Genomic DNA, 6661 nt, shown 5'->3' on the forward strand with positions numbered 1-6661 from the left:
GACTATGTAGGTTAACTAGCATACACTTGGACGATCTAGGTTAACTAGCGGGCACTTGGAATATCTAGGTTAACTAGCGGGGCCTTGGACTATGTAGGTTACCTAGCAGGCACTTGGACTGTCTAGGTTACCTAGCGGGCACTTGGACTATCTATGTTAACTAGCGGTCACTTGGACTATGTAGGTTACCTAGCGGGCACTTGCACTATCTAGGTTACCTAGCGGGCACTTGGACTATGTAGGTTAATTAGCGGGCATTTGGACTATGTAGGTAACCTAGCGGGCACTTGGACAGTCCCGGTTACCTTGCTTGCACTTGGACTTCTAGGTTAACCAATGGGCACTTGGACTATGTATGTTGCATAGCGGGCAATTGGATTATCTAGGTTAGGTAACGGGCACTTGGACTATCTAGGTTACCTAGCGGGCACTTGGACTATGTAGGTTCCCTATCGGGCACTTGGACTAGATAGGTTCCCTAGCAGGCACTTGGTCTATCTAGGTTAACTAGCGGGCACTTGGACTATCTATGTTAAGTAGCGAGCACTTGGACTATCTAGGTAAACTAGCGGGCATTTGGACTATTAGGGTCCCTAGCGGGCATTTGTACTATATTGGTTACCAAGCGGGCACTTGGACTATGTAGGTAAACGAACAGTCACTTGGACTATGTAGGTAACCTAGTGGTCACTTGAACTGTCTAGGTTACCTAGCGGACACTTGGAGTATGTAGGTTAACTAGGGGGCACTTGGACTACGTAGGTTAACTAGCGGGCCCTTGGACGATGTAGGTTAACTAGCGGGCCCTTGGACTATGTAGGTTAACTAGCGGGCCCTTGGACTATGTAGGTTGACTAGCGGGCACTTGGACGATCTAGGTTAACTAGCGGATACTTGGACTATGTAGGTTAACTTGCGGGCCCTTAGACTATGTAGATTAACTAGAGGCACTTGGAGTATCTACGTTAACTACCGGGCCCTTGGACTATGTAGATTCCCTAGCGGGCACTTGGATTATGTATGTTCCAGAGCGGGCACTTGGACTATGTAGGTTCCCTAGCAGGCACTTGGACTATGTAGGTTAATTAGCGGGCATTTGGACTATGTAGGTAACCTAGCGGGCACTTGGACAGTCCCGGTTACCTAGCTTGCACTTGGACTTCTAGGTTAACCAATGGGCACTTGGACTATGTATGTTGCATAGCGGGCAATTGGATTATCTAGGTTAGGTAACGGGCACTTGGACTATCTAGGTTACATAGCGGGCACTTGGACTATCTAGGTTACCTAACGGGCACTTGGACTATCTTGATTTCTTAGCGGGCACTTGGACTATATAGGTTACCTAGCGGGCCCTTGGACTATGTAGGTTACCTAGCAGGCACTTGGACTATCTAGGTTAACGAAATGGCACGTGGACTATGTAGGTTACCTAGCGGGCACTTGGATTATCTAGGTTAGCTAACAGAAACTTGGAATATCTAGGTTACCTAGCGGGCACTTGGACTATGGAGGTTACCTTGCGGGGACTTGTACTATCTAGGTTACCTAACGGGAACTTGGACTATGTAGGTTAACTAGCATACACTTGGACGATCTAGGTTAACTAGCGGGCACTTGGAATATCTAGGTTAACTAGCGGGGCCTTGGACTATGTAGGTTACCTAGCAGGCACTTGGACTGTCTAGGTTACCTAGCGGGCACTTGGACCAACTAGGTTAACTAGCGATCACTTGGACTATGTAGGTTACCTAGCGGGCACTTGCACTATCTATGTTACCTAGCGGGCACTTGGACTATCTAGGTTAATTAGCGGGCATTTGGACTATGTAGGTAACCTAGCGGGCACTTGGACAGTCCCGGTTACCTAGCTTGCACTTGGACTTCTAGGTTAACCAATGGGCACTTGGACTATGTATGTTGCATAGCGGGCAATTGGATTATCTAGGTTAGGTAACGGGCACTTGGACTATCTAGGTTACATAGCGGGCACTTGGACTATCTAGGTTACCTAAAGGGCACTTGGACTATCTTGATTTCTTAGCGGGCACTTGGACTATATAGGTTACCTAGCGGGCCCTTGGACTATGTAGGTTACCTAGCAGGCACTTGGACTATCTAGGTTAACGAAATGGCACTTGGACTATGTTGGTTACCTAGCGGGCACTTGGATTATATAGGTTAGCTAACAGAAACTTGGAATATCTAGGTTACCTATCAGGCACTTGGACTATGGAGGTTACCTTGCGGGGACTTGTACTATCTAGGTTACCTAACGGGAACTTGGACTATGTAGGTTAACTAGCATACACTTGGACGATCTAGGTTAACTAGCGGGCACTTGGAATATCTAGGTTAACTAGCGGGGCCTTGGACTATGTAGGTTACCTAGCAGGCACTTGGACTGTCTAGGTTACCTAGCGGGCACTTGGACTATCTAGGTTAACTAGCGATCACTTGGACTATGTAGGTTACCTAGCGGGCACTTGCACTATCTATGTTACCTAGCGGGCACTTAGACTATCTAGGTTAATTAGCGGGCATTTGGACTATGTAGGTAACCTAGCGGGCACTTGGACAGTCCCGGTTACCTAGCTTGCACTTGGACTTCTAGGTTAACCAATGGGCACTTGGACTATGTATGTTGCATAGCCGGCAATTGGATTATCTAGGTTAGGTAACGGGCACTTGGACTATCTAGGTTACATAGCGGGCACTTGGACTATCTAGGTTACCTAACGGGCACTTGGACTATCTTGATTTCTTAGCGGGCACTTGGACTATATAGGTTACCTAGCGGGCCCTTGGACTATGTAGGTTACCTAGCAGGCACTTGGACTATCTAGGTTAACGAAATGGCACTTGGACTATGTTGGTTACCTAGCGGGCACTTGGATTATCTAGGTTAGCTAACAGAAACTTGGAATATCTAGGTTACCTATCGGGCACTTGGACTATGGAGGTTACCTTGCGGGGACTTGTACTATCTAGGTTACCTAACGGGAACTTGGACTATGTAGGTTAACTAGCATACACTTGGACGATCTAGGTTAACTAGCGGGCACTTGGAATATCTAGGTTAACTAGCGGGGCCTTGGACTATGTAGGTTACCTAGCAGGCACTTGGACTGTCTAGGTTACCTAGCGGGCACTTGGACTATCTATGTTAACTAGCGGTCACTTGGACTATGTAGGTTACCTAGCGGGCACTTGCACTATCTAGGTTACCTAGCGGGCACTTGGACTATGTAGGTTAATTAGCGGGCATTTGGACTATGTAGGTAAACTAGCGGGCACTTGGACAGTCCCGGTTACCTTGCTTGCACTTGGACTTCTAGGTTAACCAATGGGCACTTGGACTATGTATGTTGCATAGCGGGCAATTGGATTATCTAGGTTAGGTAACGGGCACTTGGACTATCTAGGTTACCTAGCGGGAACTTGGACTATTTAGGTTACCTATCGGGCACTTGGACTATCTAGGTTACCTAACGGGCACTTGGACTATCTTGATTTCTTAGCGGGCACTTGGACTATAAAGGTTACCTAGCGGGCCCTTGGACTATGTAGGCTACCTAGCAGGCACTTGGACTATCTAGGTTAACGAAATGGCACTTGGACTATGTAGGTTACCTAGCGGGCACTTGGATTATCTAGGTTAGCTAACAGAAACTTGGAATATCTAGGTTACCTATCGGGCACTTGGACTATGGAGGTTACCTTGCGGGGATTTGTACTATCTAGGTTACCTAACGGGAACTTGGACTATGTAGGTTAACTATCATACACTTGGACGATCTAGGTTAACTAGCGGGCACTTGGAATATCTAGGTTAACTAGCGGGGCCTTGGACTATGTAGGTTAACTAGCAGGCACTTGGACTATATAGGTTAACTAGCGGGCACTTGGACTATCTAGGTTCCCTAACTGGCACTTGGAATATGTAGGTTCCCTATCGGGCACTTGGACTATGTAGGTTCCTCAGCGGACACTTGGACTATGTAGGTTCCCTAACGGGCACTTGGACTATGTAGGTTCCCTATCGGGCATTGGACTATGTAGGTTAACTAGCGGACACTTGGACAATCTAGGTTACCTAGCGGGCACTTGAACTATGTACATTCCCTAGCGAGCACTTGGACTATCTAGGTTACCTAGCGGGCACTTGGACTATGTACGTCCCCTTGCGGGAACTTGGACTATCTAGATTAACTAGCGGGCCCTTGCACTATCTATGTTTACTAGCGGACAATTGGATTATCTAGGTTAACTAGTGGGCACTTAGACGATCTAGGTTAACTAGCGGGCACTTGGACTATCTATGTTAACTAGCGGGCACTTGGACTATGTAGGTTACTCCCGGGCACTTGGACTATATAGGTTCCCTATCAGCCTCTTGGACTATGTAGGTTAACTAGCGGACACTTGGACAATCTAGGTTCTCTAGCGGGCACTTGGACTATATAGGTTCCCTACGGGCACTTGGACTATCTAGGTTCCCTAATGGGCACTTTGACTATGTAGGTTCCCTAGCGGGCACTTGGACTATATAGGTTCCCTATCGGGCACTTGGACTATGTAGGTTCCTCAGCGGGCACTTGGACTATGTAGGTTATGTAGCGGGCACTTGAACTATCTAGGTTAAGTAGCAGGCACTTGGATTATCTAGGTAAACTAATGGGGACTTGGGCTATGTATGTTCCAGTGCGGGCACTTGGACTATCTAGGTTCCCTAAAGGGCACTTGGACTATCTAGGTTACCTAGCGGGCACTTGGACTATGTAGGTTAACTAGCGGACCATTGGACGATCTAGGTTAACTAGCGGGTACTTGGACTATCTAGGTTAACTAGCGGTCCCTTGGACAATAGGTTAACTAGCGGACACTTGCACTATGTAGGTTAACTAGCGGGCCCATTGACTATGTAGGTTAACTAGTGGGCACTTGGACGATCTAGGTTAACTAGCGGGCACTTGGACGATATAGATTAACTAGCGGGCACTTGGATTATCTAGGTTACCTAGCGGGCACTTGGACTATGTACGTTCCCTAGCGGGCATTTGGACTATATAGATAACCTAGCGGGCACATAGACCTTGTAGGTTACCTAGCGGGCACTTGGACTATCTAGGTTAACGAACGGGCACTTGGACTATGTAGGTTAACTAGCGGGCACTTGGACTATCTAGGTTAACTAGCTGACCTTGGACTATGTAGGTTAACTATCGGGCACTTCGACTATCTAGGTTAAGTAGCGGGCACTTGGACTATCTAGGTTAACTAGCGTTCACTTGCACAATGCAGGTTCCCTAGTGGGCACTTTGACTATGTAAGTTCCCTAGCGTGCATTTGGACTATGTAGGTTAACTAGCGGGCACTTGGACTATCTAGGTTAAATAGCGGGCACTTGGACTTTCTATGTTAAGTAGCGAGCACTTGGACTATCTAGGTAAACTAGCGGGCATTTGGACTATTAGGGTCCCCAGCGGGCATTTGGACTATATTGATTACCTAGCGGGCACTTGGACTATGTAGGTAAACGAACAGGCACTTGGACTATGTAGGTAATCTAGTGGTCACTTGAACTGTCTAGGTTACCTAGCGGGCACTTAGAGTATGTAGGTTAACTAGGGGGCACTTGGACTACGTAGGTTAACTAGCGGGCCCTTGGACGATGTAGGTTAACTAGCGGGCCCTTGGACTATGTAGGTTAACTGGCGGGCCCTTGGACTATGTAGGTTAACTAGCGGGCACTTGGACGATCTAGGTTAACTAGCGGATACTTGGACTATGTAGGTTAACTTGCGGGCCCTTAGACTATGTAGATTAACTAGAGGCACTTGGACTATGTAGGTTAACTAGCGGGCACTTGGACTATCTAGGTTACTTAGCTTGCACTTGGACTATGTATGTTCCAGAGCGGGCACTTGGACTATGTAGGTTCCCTAGCAGGCACTTGGACTATGTAGGTTCCCTAGCGGGCACTTGTACAATGTAGGTTAACTAGCGGACACTTGGACGATCTAGGTTAACTAGCCGGTACTTGGACTATGTAGGTTAACAAGCGGTCCCATGAACTATGTAGATTAACTAGCGGCACTTGGACTATCTACGTTAACTAGCGGGCCCTTGGACTATGTAGATTCCCTAGCGGGCACTTGGACTACGTAGATTCCCTAGCGGGCACTTAGACTCTGTATATTCCCTAGCAGGCACTTGGACTATATATGTTCCTTACGGACACTTTAACTATGTAAGTTAACTAACGGGCACTTGGACTATGTAGGTTAACTAGCGCGCCCTTGGACTATCTAGGTAAACTAGCGGGCACTTGGACTATTTGGTTAACTACCGGGCACTTGGACTATGTAGGTTAACTAGGGGACACTTGCACTATATAGGTTACCTAACGGCACTTGGACTATCTAGGTTAACTAGCGGGCACTTGGACTATCTGGGTTAACTAGCGTGCACTTGGACTATGTAGGTTCCTTAGCGGGAACTTGGATATCTAGTTTACCTAGCGGGCACTTGGACTATGTAGGTTAACTAGCGGGCCCTTGGACTATCTAGGTTACATAGCTGGAACTTGGACTATATAGGTTACCTTGCGGGCACTTGGACTATGTAGGTTAACCGAGGCCCTTGGACGATCTAGGTT

Source organism: Tenrec ecaudatus, assembly GCF_050624435.1.
Source record: "Tenrec ecaudatus isolate mTenEca1 chromosome 2 unlocalized genomic scaffold, mTenEca1.hap1 SUPER_2_unloc_10, whole genome shotgun sequence".
Taxonomy (NCBI): domain Eukaryota; kingdom Metazoa; phylum Chordata; class Mammalia; order Afrosoricida; family Tenrecidae; genus Tenrec; species Tenrec ecaudatus.